Here is a 17,244-nt window from a genome sequence, read left to right as displayed (position 1 = left end):
AGCTCTAAAACTGTCCTGTTTTGTTGGCAGGGTGCAGGGGTAGAGTAGATGGATGGTAACCGCAAGGTTGCCAGTTCGACCCCAGGCTCCCCCAGAGTTAATGTCGAAGTGTGCTTGAGCAAGAAACTGAACCCCTAATTGCTCCTGATGTGCTGGTTGGTGCCTTGCATGGTTTCCGGGTGTATGAATGGGTGCATGTAATGCACAATCTATGTAAAGCGCCTTGGATAAAGGTGCTGTATAAATGCACCATTTTCCATTGACCATACAGTGCTGCTCAACCTCAACTCAGGAACTAAACCCTCCCACTACTACGAGCAAAACAAAAGAGTTACAGAAAGAAAGTCGGAGAGCACAGGACCAGGTATTGTAAATCACAAGGTTTTTTAAGCCAAATGATTAGTTGAGTCGTGAAGTATACTGCAGTCAAACAATTTAGCTAATAAATAATACTCCAGTTGAACATGGGTTTCCCTTCAGTCCGATTGCCTTTATCGGACACGCTCTACAGAACCCAGTGGGGCACAATGAAGTAGTTGCACAGATCAAACCCCCCTGACATCTTGGAGTCACATAGTAAACTACTTGTTCATTCCCTCCCCTACTTTCCCTGTTTCTCCATCATTCCTTCCTTTAACTGCCGCCTGGAACTGATGAGTCACGTTTCTGATAATCTGCAAGACATTCTTTTATAGTAGGAGGAAGAATGCAGATCTCTTTAATCCCTCACCCATTACCTCTCCTTGCCCTCTGACATCAACTGCTGACTGCTCTGTTTGCTTTTTTACTCACCCTGATACATGCATGGGATCGAGTCCACAGAGGGGGATGGTACGCGTGTCTGTGTGTTTGTGGTGTGTGTGTGTGTGTGTGTGTGTGTGTGTGGGGGGGGGGGCAGACAGAGAGGGAGAGAGGGAGAGCGGAAGAGCGGGAGAGAGAGGTTGTTTGTATTGGATTCTCAGGTAAGGCACTTGGCACTGCATGCAGCTATAAATCCTACATTCCTTTCACCTTTTTAACTGTGTCTTATCCAGAGGAACTTAGAATGAGCCTAATATTTTGAAAAGAACACTTAAACAGGGCACATTTTCTATACATGGGTTGTTACAGAGATCAATCCTGTGACCCTTTTGCCACAGGATAGATTATATTACGGACTCTAGTCACCCCGGGTTGGAGTCTGGCAGGGGGGCTTAAGCATGCACTGCCACCAGTACGGTATTGCACACCGAAAATAACCAAGCTCTCAATGTGTGACAGCGCAACACGTCAGCTTGTAGATCGGCTATTACTGTATGTTCTGCATGCGACATGATTCACATGCAGCCAATTAGGCTATACTGCTCTAGTCTAAGCCACACTGCCAGTCACTCACTTCAACACCACCAACAAACCTCCCTTCATTTGTTGAGGCAGAGTGGACTGAACCAGCATGCCACTGTGTCTGAAGCTCTCTGTCAGGATTAGTGCCTCTGACTTCTAGTTATTCTGGGGACCGGAGGTCTTAAAGCTCTGAAAGCCCACTGAATGAATATGAAAGAAGCTCTGGACCGCAGATGACATGTGTTTCTGATCACAACATCCCTCAACATGAGAGTGATGACCTAGAACATTTGAGAATAACCCCCCAATACCTCCCTCCTTCCCACTCTCTTTCCATCCATATAGCCGATGTTGGGTCATAATGGACAATAAAACCATCACCTCCCATTAGAAGCATAGAGGCTATCAGGGACCTGCTGGTAATACAGCATTTTCCCCTCCTCTGGTCTGCATTCACTTTCATCTGCTCCATACTTTCACTCCTCCTACCACATTAAGCACACGTGCATAATTTCCTTCAGACGATTACTATGTCACACAGTAATGAAAACCAGACCTTGTTTCCCTCAGTCACATGCAATTAGGACCCTTAGTTAACAGAATGCAACATGAAAACAAACCACTAATGAGCCAGTAACTGCTACTTAAACTGTGTAATAAGGCCTAGCAAATATGTGTAATATATAGGTTACATGTTTTAGGAGATTGAAGAAGACTTTGGGATAACTAGATAACTATCATCGGCTGTAAAAGATAAGGTGCACATTTTCTGCCAAATATAAATAGCAGTTGCAATTGCTGAGCTCTTTGCTAAGGAATAAGTAATGAGAAACACAACAGGGGACTGCTTTCCTATAATTCACCATTTTAGGTGCACTGCAGATAAAGGGGAACGGTGGCACATTCGGTAGCAATGTCGACTCACAGCTAGAAGATCCCGGGTTCGATTCCCACCCGGTACGTATGTGGGCTCTGGAGGCGTGTTCTCTCCTCTGTGTCATACCCTGTCATGCCCAAAATGGCCTTTCTGTGTGGAGTGTTCTCCCCATGTCCCCTATAGGGTAGTGTCTCCCCCTGATCTGCCTCTACAGTAAATTTAATTAATCATGAGGAAATTTGAGGAAAATGTCTATTTCCCTATGTGGAACAATAGCAACATCTGCCCGACGCTCCATTCCACCCAAGCATTCAGATTTATCTATGAGCCAACCGCTGGCCATGATTAATGGCTCAGAAAAAGTTCTGAACGCATTACAAGGTGGCGGGTTCTATCACTTTTCCAGAAATTGTAAGAGGCACAAGAGACTAAAAGAGATGACATAGACAAGACAGTCCCTTAGCTACCTGCTATGGGCTGTAAAGCCTGACAATGATTAGTGCTGAGAGGCCACACTCGATTTATCCTGCCAACAAGACCTTCTCCTTAGGGGTCATTAGAGCATGAAGAAAGGGGTCACCCTCCGTTTTAACGTCCCATTGCTTAAATCTCAGTAGAAACATACATCCACTCACATGACCTCATTTTCTCCTCCACATTAAACTTTCAGGAGGCGCTGCATCAACGTCCTCAGCAGGAGAGCTGACATCAACCACAGTAGCTCTCCAAGCAGGATATGATATGAAACATGGCAGTGAACAGCAACTGGCTAACTCCCACATTTCCACCCGCAGGAGGACAATGTGAGTAGATTTACAGTTGTAACTTGTGTGTAACAGTATAGGAAATTATACATATGCGTAGGCATTATAATCCACCAATAGTATAGTAATATATAAGCAGGTGAGTTTGGGCTCCTCCTGTACAACCTCTGCAGTGTTTTATTTAATTTTTTAAGTAGCCTATATTGTACTGTGTTTTGCTTTTATAATGCATTGATTTCAGATTGCACTTTTTGAGAGATTCAATGCATGCAGTTAACCGAGAGTTATCCCACACAAACTGTCTTGGTAAATAATAATGTATTATATTTATTCAGCATAAATTGGTTCTATGCTTCCGTCCAGAGAAAGCATGCAGTAATTTATGGTTCCATCCATCCATCCATCTTCAACCGCTTATCCGTAGTCGGGTCGCGGGGGTAACAGCTCCACCAGAGTGCTCCAGACTTCCCTCTCTAGAGCAACATTAGTGACTTCCTCCTGGGGGATCCCGAGACGTTACAAGGCCAGTGAGTCGATGGGTTTCCTCCAACTGCGCCTTGGTCTGCCCCGGGGTCTCCTCCCAGTGGGACGTGCCTCGAGGTCCTCTCTAGGGAGACGCCCGAGAGGCATCCTAACCAGATGCCCGAACCACCTAAGCTGGCTCCTTTCCAGGTGAAGAAGCAGCAACTCTACTCCGAGTCTCTCTCGCATGACTGAACTTCTCATCAGTTCATGCATCTTATTTCTACTCAACGGATGAATGGAAAAAAGTGCTTGCATGCCTTTCTTTTCTTTCTCTCTCCGTGCAGGGGAAGAGAGTGTTTGAAACCCTTTGATTCAGCTACTGAGTAAAACCTCACAAGAGTTAATTGCTAAATAAAGCTAAAGTGCATATTATTGTATTGTAAACACGAGCAGGTAGTATAGTAGGTATTTTTCCATAGTATTCTCCCTGTTATCCACTTAGGTAGTTAAGCAGGCTCCTCACTTTTGTTTGGCATTAGGTACAGAGGAGTAGTTAGGTTTTCTTTTGCTAATACCGGTTAGATTTGGGAGGGGTTTACGCTAGCATATTTTGTTTATTTCATTGCTTTAGGTCCTGCTCAGCCCTGCTCACCTTGTTTGCACTGGTAGCACTTAATAAAACTGTCTCCACTCTGTATGCCACAAAGGAGTACTGATATAAAACAACTTTTGGCATTAACCACCTTGGTTTTGTCCCAAGGGGCCTACCAGTGTGGTTTGGGCTTAAAAGGTCCACTGTGGTGGTTCATGGCCAACAGCAGGAAGCATGGATTAGCGGTTCCCAGTGGTGTCATGGGAGCATTTCCATAGGAGCATGTCATACTCGTAGAACGCAGTACCACGCCGTGGTACCAGTAATGTTTTGACGTGCACGCACAGGGACGGAACGGTGCATGTGCGTGCACGCTAGAAAGCGTCCCCCTAGAAGATTGAAGAGAAGGCGCATCTAATCGACCTCGCGTCACCAGAGTTTCCAAGACGCACCAACTACCCAGTGAGTGGTCTCACCCCTGTTTTCACACCGTGTCAGTACCGTGCCGAATTAAAAAAAGCTTTTACACTAATTCAAACTTAGCATCGGCCAAGAAAAGCCAAGTTTAAACGGTTACACGAGCTTTACAGCGGTTGTTTAGTCAGCCGCTTCCATGTTTATCAAGGAAACGTGCATGTCGAGTGAACTGAAGTCAGTTGGAAATCAAATTTTACTTTCGACCAGGGGAGGCGCCGGGGAGGCGCTAAAGCTTTTCAACTTCCTTGAAAAACAAGCTAAACAACAGCTGTAAAGCTTGTGTAACCGTTTAAACTTGGCTTTTCTTGGCCGATGCTAAGTTTGAATTAGTCTAAAACTAAAAGATGTTTGTCTGAATATTTTAAGTAAATATTGTGTTGTGTGTCTAAAACTCATACACTATTTAACAATAGACTTAGGCTATATGCAGCCGTTCTGTGCATTGCATTGCTTTGTGCCGCATTGCGAGCTTGTACAGTAGATCGGCTATTGTCACTACTTCTTAAACATTTGTTTCTAATTTATTACTGATTTATTTCTACTTCAGGAAATTACTGAAAATCATTTAATTTGTTTTGAATTCATGAAAAAATAATATTTTTTTTGGGAATGTTTTTTCCGACATCATTTTTTTAATCATTATTTCAAAACACTAAAAGTGTTTTGAAATAATGATTAAAAAAATGACTAGATGTCGGAAACTAAAAAATAAAGGGACCCATACAAATGTGCCCACGACCCACAAATGTGTTCCGACTCAGTGTTTGGTAAACACTGGAATAGACGATGACGGTGCGAGGAGAGGAATGTGGAATGTTTCCAGGATATCTCGTCTTACAAGAAGATGGATAGGAGTTTGTCCCAGTGGGGTGATTACCTTCTTACTCATCCCAGTGTCGTCTTCTCCATCATGACTAAATGACCAAAAGCAGGCTTCCTCTGCCACCTTCAGATGTAAAAAAAAATAATCTGAGATGATGGAATGATGGAAGACCTTCTGAAAGCTTCATGCAGGACAAAGATAATCACTTCATAAGTCACTTTCTTCTTTCTGCTACTGTATGGTCAAATTATAGCTACTCAGAGCAGATTGATACATGCAACATATATCAATCAGGCTGGAATTCTTCCCTACATCTTGAATGTGACTTAAATCCAGGATTGGAGGGAAACAAAATAACATACCGGTATATTTAGAGTTGAAGGAGCAGTTATCACAACATGGTTGCAGTTTGAACTGTTGAAGTAGGATATTTTACATGTGACTGATTTGTCTCTGCTCGATCGACTCTCTTCTTTCCATCTGCAGGCTTACTCAAACCAAAAACCACCGACTGTGTGTAGGCAGTCGTAACAGAAGCAAAAAGTGAACATTTCAAACTGCCTAGTGTGCTACGCATGACAGAGTGAAGAAAATGCCACCTGTTTGTGTAACATGGTAGTTATTGATGGGGGCCAACCTGGTTTGAAGTGGGGTCATTCTCAGTGTTGGGTCACTGCATCACTCTCATGCATCCCACATCTGTTTTCCAGAGGGGTGCAGTTGATGATTCATTTGTGGATGATCCACGTGTGGTTTTTATTGATTTATTTCACACTTGTACATTGTGGACCTCTTGATTTTCCTTTCACTGTAGATGGGAATATCATGACTCTCTATCAAGTCATTTTACCATTTCCTTCTTTGGAACTCAGAAAATTGCTGATGCATGCAGAAGGGTCTGGTCATACTTAATGTATTTTCTCTTCGGAAATGTAGATTGTCTGATACAGTATATGATTTGACCAAACAGTGATATTGTGTATTTCATAATATCACAATTTCACAATGTAAAAATGTATGGTAAGTTGGTAACCCTGGTGTCCCTGTCATTTTTCAACCATTTTATAATGTTTTTGTTTTTCTTTCTTAAAAAAAACAAAAACAAAAGCACGAATGTTAGCCCATGTCCTCACCCATCACAACAGTGGTCCCTGCAGGTTGGTTCTGAGTAAGGGTGGTTTCTTTTCTTTTTTCTTTTTTTGTTGTTGCGTGTGGCCATGACATCACTCACATGCACACAATCAGTCATTCAATCATTGTCTGTGCTAATTCTCTGTCTCTCCTCCCCACTCCTGACACACCCAGGCTGGTATACCTGCAGCAGATTCCCCTAATTGTCCTCTGCTGCAGCCCTCTGCTATAAAAGCCAGCCAGCTCAGTGTCATGGCAGACACAGACCCAGCAACATCTCAGTCCCACACTATGTCAATACTTGTTTTCAGTTAAACTTCATTTACTTTAGTTTGGCCTGGAGATGGCCGGCATTCATAGTTTTCGTTGTAGTATTTAGTTGGTTGTAAGTTAGGGGAGGGGGGAAACAGCTTTGACGTCCCTACAGGGGGTGGCCTGGGCCCCCCCCCCCCCCCCCATTCTCCTGTTTTGGCTGGCATCTCCAGGTCTCCTTTGTTCTTCTAAGTTGGTAAAGTACCACTGAAATGTATTGTTTGATATTTTGGTTGCTCACATGTACCCAGTTATTTAATACCTCTGTGGGGAAGTTGGATGTGATTTTGTGATGTCCTTCCTTTATGTTGAGGTCTCCAATTCGAGCCACTTGTGTTTCTTACATACTTTGTTTGGAGACCGCAACGGTTTTTACAAATTGAACTCTGAATCCATACTTAAAACAAGCAACACTATTTAGGTGGTAAATCTGGGAGGAAATAGGTGGAATGCTCTAGTAGAGCTAAGTGCAACCATAGACTGTTACCATAACATAACCTCCCTGACCTATTACGCACATGGGGCATTGCAAGTGCCTGCCTGCCTGCCTGCGTGCGTGTGTGCACAGTTTAAAGTGATGGCAGCACATCAACCATGAGCCTGACATGAGACTGTTTGAGGTGGGTTTAAAATAGACCCCTTTTACCTCTAGGATCAGCAAAGCAATTGGCCTCTGTTTTATTCAGAAGTGACGACAATAATCATAATCGGTGTAGAATATTATGCGAGACCTTCTCACTTAGGGATAATTATCATAAAGAAAGGGATCCCCATGTTTCATCCATTTAATCCTACTGAATTCTCAGTAGAAATATCCACTAAACATGACCTCATTGCTGACTCAACATTAAACTTTCGGGAGTCGTCATATTTATGTCCATCAATGTCCTCAGCAGGAGAGCTGACAACTCTCCAAGCAGGATATGAACAGGCAGTGAACAGCAACTGGCTAATTCCCACCACCTGCAGCAGAGAAGATCTTAGAACTCCAATATACTCTCCACTGGCTGCCTGTAAGTGCCAGATGCGATTTTGTACTTATTACATATAAATCCCTAAATGGGCTGGCCCCTATACCTATTCCTTGAGATGCTGTCCCCTCCTAAATCTGAGTGCATCCCAGATCATCGGATAAGGCCCTCCTTGAGGTCCCTATGACGAACTTAGTTACCAGGGGTGATCGGGTCTTTTACGCCCGGGCACCTAAAATCCTAGATTATGGAACGCTCTGCCGGTGCATGTAAGGTTAGCAGACTTGGCACATCTGTGCCTTTTGTTTAAGTCACTTTTAAAAACCCACCTTTACACAGTGTTTTATACCCCAAATGCTGGTTTTTTTTTTTCTCGTTTTCATATTGCTTTTGATTGTGACTTGCTTTATGTTGTTTTTTAACCTTGCTCTGTACAGTGCCACCTTTCTTTTATTTTTATTTTTTGTGTCTACTACTAATAATTCCCAATGCATTTTTCCCATAGACATTTCAAAAAGTATTTATTTAAAGACGGTTACACCGCGGACAAAGCCAACTCGAGCCGTGAGAAATCGTGACAATAAACACTATTTTGGACCAAACACATAATTACAAAGAAGAATATCAATCAATAAATCAATCAATCAAACTAGTACTATTGTTGGTCAGCATCTGCACAATGGTGATAGTGATTGTTGTACATTCATCACAGAAAGCAGTCCTTCAACTGAGGTGCTCTTAATGACATAATTTGACCAGAAGAGGTCATAAGTAAGAAGTAGACTGTTAAACTGAAACAACATTCAGATACTTGGAAATTATGGAATTGAATTGGTTGATACTGCCATCTAGTGGCACAGGACATACTGACCATGCTTCACCTGGCCTGACTAATTCAAATTGTATGTTGGTTGGAAAAATAATAATAATAATAATACAGACTAGTAGGACGTAGCACGTGGAAGGAACATGATATTCCAACCAGTTCCTTTCCATCAGGCTCCCCGGCTGGCCAGGGGGAGGCAGTTCTAGAGACTGCATGTTTTTTGAGTGGTGCAGCCACTCCAATGACCAGCAACTGTGCTATATCCGGTGTATTTACGTCCATGTGACGTCCATTAATATGCATTGTCCTGTCCAAATAAATAAAGTAAAGTAAAGCAATGTCCGTCCGTATCAATGTACCTACGGTATGTGTGTACAGTATGTATGTATGTATGTGGGGGCTTTTTTGTAAAATCCCAGACTACAATACCTTCATATATTTCTAAAAATCCAAAGTAAGGTTACCAGTGAAGGGCAACATGCCTATTCACTGGGGACTATGCGAGGCAGAGGCGTCCACCCCCCTGAATCCAAGTTACACTAGACTGCATATATAAACCATGGTCCGAAACCATCCTCTAAAACACAATGGTAAAATGGATATACTTGGCAAAAAATGGACATTAATAAAACAACCTAAAACCATAAAAAAGTAAAAGTTCACAGCAAGGCCTGGATACCATTTTTTTAATTGAACAGAAAAGTGAATGAGGTGTGGGTGTAATATGTAGGTGTTTGATAATCAACTTCTTTCATTTAGACCACTGTTTGCAATGTTTTAATCCATCTATGCTCCATTAGTTTCCGCTGTCCACTGGTCCATCGGACTCCACATTCCAGACCTGAAACGATAAGGTTAGTGATAGGATGGGAAAGTGTGTGTACAGAGTTGTGTGTATGTCTGCTCGTTTGATGTGATATAGGTGTTGTTTGAGGCGTGTTTGGTGTGTTTGGTTTCTCCATGTCATGTCATGTCGTGTGTGTGTGTATGTACAAAGTGGCTGTTGAGCTGTTCACACTGTGCATAGGTGCATGATGGGATGCTGAGTTTTAGTGTAACAGTACAGAACAGACCAGATGCAATAGTATTTGTTGACCACCAAGTGTCACTGTTGCACCACTCACTTCAGACAGATCTGATTTTTGTGAGGGTACCTGGCTCTATTTTCGTCCTCACTAAACTTCTTATCCCTAAACGTCTTTGCCATTTTCTACTCTTTTGAAAAACATTTTTGAATAGTTCAACTAGACGATCTACATCGACACGTTGTGAGCTTGTAGATTGGCTATTTGAACTATTCAAAATTGTTTTTCAAATAGTATAAAAATGGAAAAGAAGTTTAGAATAAGGGGTTTAGCATGGATGAAAATAGAGCCCCTAGTTCCTACCTTAGGGAACATGGGGAGAACATGCAAACTCCACACAGAAAGGCCCTTTTGCCAACCCCACCCATATGGTCACTGATGACGTGGAGGAGAGAACACGCCCCCATGCGTCCCCAGCGGGAATCGAACCCAAAACCCAATACTGAGATAATCTTAACAATGTATTGATGTAATTGTTGTCTGTGTGAAACCATGCAGACGTCTGGCTTTTTATCAGCTATACTTGGGTGTGGTGATCAGCTATACTTGGGAGTGGTGAGCAGAGGAGAGCAGAGGAAAGTCACGTAGAATGGGGTGAGAGGCCAACATTCCATGTGACAGAAATGTTTTACTATGGGGCTAATGGTAAAGAGCTTATCTACTGTACTGCCATTACCTACAGCCAGTCTCGTGACCTTGAGGAAAAGTGCCTCTTGCTTCACGTGAGGAAAAATATTCAAAAGAAAAGAAATGTAAACCCTTAGTCTAATCACCAGTATAGTAGTCTACAAACATTGTTGTATCATTTTGTGGTACTATACAATCTACGTAAAGTTTATGTTTTCATCCAAATAAATCCTAATGGGCCATATAAGGCAATAAGAAAAGTAGTAAAGGACGGTCTGTAAATCTTACCTGTTAATTGAAGGTCAAAAAAGGAATGACTTGTCAAGCCATGGGCATCAAAGCAGCTCTATTTCACTTTCCTTCCCATAGTCAGGTTGGTGTGGTCTAGACTGAAACAAGAGCAGAGATCCATTATGATTTACAATGCCTCATTCATTACCATCCAGCGCTCTGAAGGTCAGTGGTTGATTAAATCTCTCGCTGTGCTCCTTTATCATTTATTGAGTTCAATCCCACTTAAGCAAGTGAGAAAAATACTCTCATCACAGGCTAATCTTTATTGGAATACTAGTTCAGAGAAGACATTTTGCACACCCTATCTGACATGTGGTTAATGAATGTGGACTCTCAGTGGGTGCTTAAAGCATAAAGACCATGTAACAGGATCCGGTGGAGAACAGGATGAGAGTGTTCACGGTCATACAATCTCACAAAACCCACATTCAACTGGCACCAAGCTTATGTGGGTTATCAGGGACAAAAGACAGCACTTGGCAATATTCCTCTGTGGTAAGATTAGTGTCATTTATCAAAAGTGTGCAAACATCTTGTGTATTATATTCCACCTACAAGATCCTTCACAGCTTCATTCCTTCGAGGTTGTGCATTCCATAAATTGTGGCATCTTTCAGTATTAAGAATTTGAGCGGTTTCAAGACACACCCACAAGCCTCACATGAGAAGTTTGAAAGAGTGGTGATGACAGCAGCAGCAGGCTGACAGACGGTGTTCTTTTTTGTGTGCGTTTTTCTTTTGCAAAATATCTGGCATTAGTCAGTCAGTTTTCAAGGTTAAAGGATGCAGGCAGGAGGAAAGCCCAACAGGAGAGCTGCCCTACCAGGCTCATAATTACTCCCTGGCAGGTTGAGGCTGGGAACTTGGCAACAACCTGAATGCAAATGACACCGCAGGAGGCCTGGGTGTGGATGTTCTGAAAGCTAGGCTGTTTTGCTTTCTATCAGCAATACAGGACAATGTATTAATGACACACTCTTGGCCTTACATAATATAATTCAATAAAGTGTTCAACAACGCTGCAGTGTAGCTGAATGAATGAGTGACAAATAATCCCCTACAGTCTTGATTAATTCATGATTCAGATAATGGGGGGAAATTAATTGGTCAGGTATTGAAGTCTATACCACACAGAAGAAACTGGAGTCCAAAATTATATGCACCCATGCACTTCCCTTTATGCTTTAAAGGACTCAAATAACCAATTGAGAATAAAATAAACCACCTAATTGTGTTTCCTGCCTTTATTGTATAACACCATGACTTATGAAAATACTTGATTGTGCAATTGTTCCCAGTTAACCATGATGTAATGGATATGACATTGTTTTTTTGTGTATGCATGCACACACACACACACACACACACACACAAAAACAGTGTGTGTGCGTGCGTGTGTTTATCACATAAGCCACACGAGCAAAACGCACATACGCCAGGAAGGCATGAGGCTGGGGCTAGCATCTTGCATAAGGCTTCTGGGGAAAACCAGAGGGATTCTGGAATGCCAAAGTTAACACGTGTCTAGTTTGTGTGTGTGGGTGGGTGGGGGGGGGGGGGGGGGGGGGGGGGGGAGAGAGAGAGAGCATTTTAGTCATTGTGCAATATAAAGGTAACCTCATGTGGAAAGATAGTTTGGATATTGCAAATGAGCTGGAGGGAGGTCATCTAAAAATATAAAACTTGATCATGCGAATGCAACTCCAGAAACACAACAAGGCAAGGCAATTCAACACTATTTGTATAGAACATTTCAACAAAAAGGCAATTCAAATGCTTTATACAAAACATTACAAGCATTAAGACAAAGTGCAAACGAAACAAATACTGAAAGGTGAGATAATAGAAAATAAGAATAAGCTAAAATAAAACTGATACCAATACAATATTTAAGTTGCAGTGCAGGCAAAAGCCCAATAAAAGGTAGCAGCAAACAGAAAAGTATTGATTTATTTAAAAGAACTGAGAGTAGCAGATTGTTCTCCAGACATGTGGTGCATAAAAACTGAATGCTGCTTCTCCACATTTAGTACTTTAGTTTTGGGAACAGAAAGCAGACCTGTCCAACCTGAGAGGCATGGATGGTTTAGCTGTTTAGCCTATAACCTACTGTATAAGTTCAGATATGTATTTTGGTAAATTGTTACAGTTGCGGGAGGACATAAAACTCACGGATTGCAGCTTTAATTTAGGAAGGTTTGGGGGTAACACCAAACATTCTGTCATACCTGTGGTTTGAAAGGTGTCATCCTTCATTTGGAGATACTATAGTGAATGCGACATTACCTCTCACAGCTTACTCTCAGCTCAAACTGTGTGCACCTTCCCCATGTGTACTGTCATGCAGCAGCCCATCTAGCATCTCAGTGTGGGCCCTGCTATTTAAAACTTTTCCAACTTTGCTGCTCCAAATCATTAGCCTATGCATACACACACATACTGTACCTGTCTTGTATGTGTGTGCGCAGTTGCACACACACACACACACACACACACACACACACACACACACACACACACACACACACACACACACACACACATACATTCTGACATTTATATACTGTATCTGCCTAAACCAACACTGCACACTGTAGGATATAGGGCATGGCTTGGCACGGCATGATTCGCTGCAAGATAAAGATAACAGACTTCCCCAGGGAGTCAAGAGAACCTCATAAAATTTTAACAACCACTTAAGGAGATATCTACACAGAATCCCCAGAGTTTTATTGAAACATTGTCTTTCAATAAGACTCAGCTTCTGTAGGGATAGGGGTGGGAGTATATTATACTCCCCAGCATATTTGCCAGTTAAGTTTGGGTGACACTGCAGTATAATATCTGCCTGGCCTGTTATAGCCTCCAACAGGAAAAAATATTGTGATCCTGGGGAAGAAACAAAGTCATAGAATTATGTAGTCCATCTGTGTGATATATGTAACTTTTACAAGTTAAAGCATGCGCTGTGAAAGGGCACATTCAGTGCCAAATCATGAAAGTGCCTAGGGTGTATAAGGCAGTGTCACAGTGTAAGCCAATGGGTTTGTGTGTGTTTGGCACTGTTTGCATGCTTGCACGTGTTCATGTCTGCAGCTCTGCAAAAACGTGTAAAACATATTGAATTTCAGCAACTTCATGGCACCCATTTCATTGTCTCCAGTGTCTGTAGAATTCCAACACAAGCATCTCACACTACTATATTAGGAAATGTGTGATTACCTGGACCAAGTCTCATTAGGAAAAGTATTTAAACCCACAATGGCAAATATTGAGACAAAAGCTGTACATAGGAGGGGCTAGCTCCCTTCAAACAATCACACCTGTGTGAAGTGAGGGGCACTCTTATCATCACACATCATCATACATCACCTCATTCCGGCCTATATCACAATTTGCGTTCTCAATGTTTGTGTTTATGCAATGTTTGTGTTTACACAAACACTCAAAACTGGCCATTCATTATCAATGGCATGCAATGCAGTGTTGTTTTTGGTAGCAAATTTTTATTTTAGTTTTAGTCAGTCTCTTGAATAGTTTTAATTTAGTTTCAGTCACATTTTAGTCACCTTTGCTGGAATGTTTTAGTGTTAGTCTAGTTTTAGTGGACTAAATATAAGATTTTAGTCGACTAAATCTACAGTTGATTTAGTGGACTAAAATGTATTTTGGTGGGCTTTGATGCCGTCGTAATGACTGTATACTTGCTGAAAATAGCAGATCTACAAGCTCACAACGCGTCGCAGTGCATGCGCTGTGAGCTTGTAGATCTGCTATTTTCAGCATGCAACCGTGTAAAATGGCTTATACTGGATCTCTTGTCCACTACTAGTCCCTTCCTAACATTTTAGTCTAGTTTTTATTTGTTGACGAAATTGTCAGTAAATCAAACAGGAACATATATAGTGCTGGATCATGACTACAATATATGAGACATAATAATGTGCCTACTGCAGCAAGGCTGACCTTGCTGAGATGTCTCTCGTAGCCTAACTATAAAGTATACCACAGATCAGGCAGTACACAATACATATCAAGTACACTGTGTCTCACGTTCAAGTACACAGACATGGGCAACTCATAACAGTCATAGCCTGATTTTCATATAGTTTCCATTTAGTTTGTCAGTGAAAAAAGGTAGTTGACGAACATTTCGTCTTAGTTTTAGTCGACGAAATCAACACTGATGCAATGTTTGTGTTAGGACAATGTTTGTGTTTCTACACACCCTCAAAGCTGGACATAGGAGGGGCTAGTGGCCCTCAATTATGCAGCCCCACTTGTCCCAACAAACATTAATATTTCAAAAACAAATGTGTATAATGTTTGGTTAAAATTATATATTATCAGACAATCCTATAATATACAAATTATAGGTCAAATTACTGTATATGACAAGTAAGAAACTGAAGCTTCTAGGACTCTGCTTAGACTGTACATTGCCATGGTCTGACCATATCAACAAGGTACTTGACAAAATGCAAAGAGCACTTGCAATATATAACACGTGCAACCGATGGTCTGCTTCAAAAATTACAAGTTGCTCAAAACACGGCTGTCAAACTAGTTCTGAGTTGTTCCTATAGGACAAGTGTTGAACACATGCATGAGCAACTCACTTGGCTTAGTGTCAAAGTAAGACTTACTTCTAGTTTAGTTGTACATTTTCATAGTTCACACCCAAGACTCCATTTGTATATTCTAAGATAACTTACTGCTCAGCAAGAATGAAAGGAAATGTATAGTGCTAATGGGGCTCTGTATAATAAACAAACAAACTGCTGTGGTCATCGCCATTCTCTTGCAGTAGGACAAGCTGCGTGACAACAACAGTGCTACTAGTTAAATAAATCTGCAGGTTATTCAAACCAAATATTGATTTCTCAAGTTGAAACATTGTGGAACGACCAGCCATTATCAAATGATGGAGGCAAAGGCACACACTTGTCAGAGTTTATATTGTTTATTTTCCCCCCAAATGACAATTCAAAAGTGGCAAAAACAAAAGAGACCATCAGATTATCTGTAAATGGAAAATAAAGAATATACAAAAAGTCCTACAAAAACAAATGATCAAAAGATTAGGCCAACCAAATTCTATAATAAGAAACAAATGCATTTTTACAATGGTTTTAACTAAAATATTATTACAAAACCTCCTTGGAGACAGCTAGTGACAGCTCTTGAGCACTTGAGCAAGACAGCAGCAGACAGCAGACTGTCAGACAGACCAAATAATCAGGATGTCAGTTCTGTTCACTAGAAATATACCGGCACAAAAGTATGTACAATTTCATTTAAGTCATAGATATTGTTATAAGGATATAATCATGAGTTGCCCATGTCGGTGTACTTGAACTTGAGACACAGTGTACTTGATATGTATTGTGTACTCCCTGAACTGTAGCATACTTTATAGATAGGCTACGAGAGACATCTCGGCGGCAGCAAGGTCAGCCTTGCTGCAGTAGGCACGTTATTTTGTCTCATATCTTATTGTCACGTCATTATGATCCAGCACTATATACAGTATGTTCCCTGTTTGTGTAATAAACTTTGTGAACCTTTAGCGTGATACTGTCTCGTGTCCCGTTATTGGTTCTCGCGGGCCCGCCGCCGCAGTCGTCATACCAAAGGAATAATTCAACTGGATTGTCACACACCACCCAGCCTGCACACACTACCTGTCTGCCAGAACCAGACGAGGGTCCAATTAGAGTTTACAACTGATTTTATTTTCAGTGTCCACTGTCCAGTATTGGACTGTACCAAACTACCCAGTCTAAAATCTAATACACTTTTCAATCAAATCAATCAGTGTCCCCCTTTGACACAGTCAAAACCTTGCCATAGGCAAGGAGTTGGTTTGGCTGAATTTGGCTTCAATCAGTGGTTGACTGGTGTGTTTCCTCCTGGCAATGACCTGAACCCCATTTTGACTCTTTTAGGTTCCAGAGCTGAGCCACGAGAGAGATGAATGTGATTTGTTGGTTATGGTTTTCTTGAATAAATAACTTACGTTTGTAGGCTAGTTTGTGTCCATACACCACCACCCAAGCGTGCTGCACTCTTGATGGGCATGTATAGCCTCCCTACACTTACAGCACAATCAGTTGGCATTGTCCCTTTCCATGACAATGTGTGGTCACATTGTCACATGGGCCTATATCATATGACAAATAGAGACACAAACACACTGAAATTATACCACTGACTCCACACAAGGTGGTTTGTCAGTAGGCTATAATGGCACACTATGTTGTCACTGTAAATTATTATTGCATTTTCATCAGTCAAAATTATAATTTGACAGCAAGATAATAAAAACATAAAATACTTTTACATGTCAGCTTTACCGTGATGCTCATACAGTGCTGCTTCGTTCTCAAACATAACATGTGAGAGCACAGGTGTCGTTGCCCTCATGGCAACTGGAAAGTGGTGCATTTTGGAGCATCCGGCCCCCTGTAGTTTTATCCGGCCTGTCATCATAGGCTAATTAGCGTGCATGGTTGCCTGCCCTCACAAGCGTTGAAGGCACTACACAAACCTATTCCCTCTATGGCAACTGGCAAGGCAACACGATTATGCATCGCCATGATTCTAATGAGTTCTCTGGTTCTCGTATTCCTAAAGTGACTTGGATATTTATAGCCAAGGGAAATAGAAGCGTCACA

General features: G+C 41.7%; 1 long non-coding RNA gene across 1 annotated transcript; it reads right to left on the bottom strand.

The window, feature by feature from the left end:
* Positions 1 to 9,287: 9,287 nt before the first annotated feature.
* On the bottom strand, positions 9,288 to 17,109 carry LOC308321488. The gene is made up of 3 exons (XR_013964622.1): positions 16,924 to 17,109; positions 10,562 to 10,662; positions 9,288 to 9,402 (listed from the first exon to the last, which is right to left on the bottom strand). It is a non-coding gene; the product is annotated as an uncharacterized lncRNA (long non-coding RNA).
* Between the last annotated feature and the right edge of the window lie 135 nt (positions 17,110 to 17,244).

Source organism: Protomyctophum bolini, assembly GCF_963924005.1.
Source record: "Protomyctophum bolini genome assembly, chromosome: 9".
Classification (NCBI taxonomy): domain Eukaryota; kingdom Metazoa; phylum Chordata; class Actinopteri; order Myctophiformes; family Myctophidae; genus Protomyctophum; species Protomyctophum bolini.
Note: the sequence above shows the minus strand (reverse complement) of the source record. Positions and strands in the feature narration are given on the sequence as shown.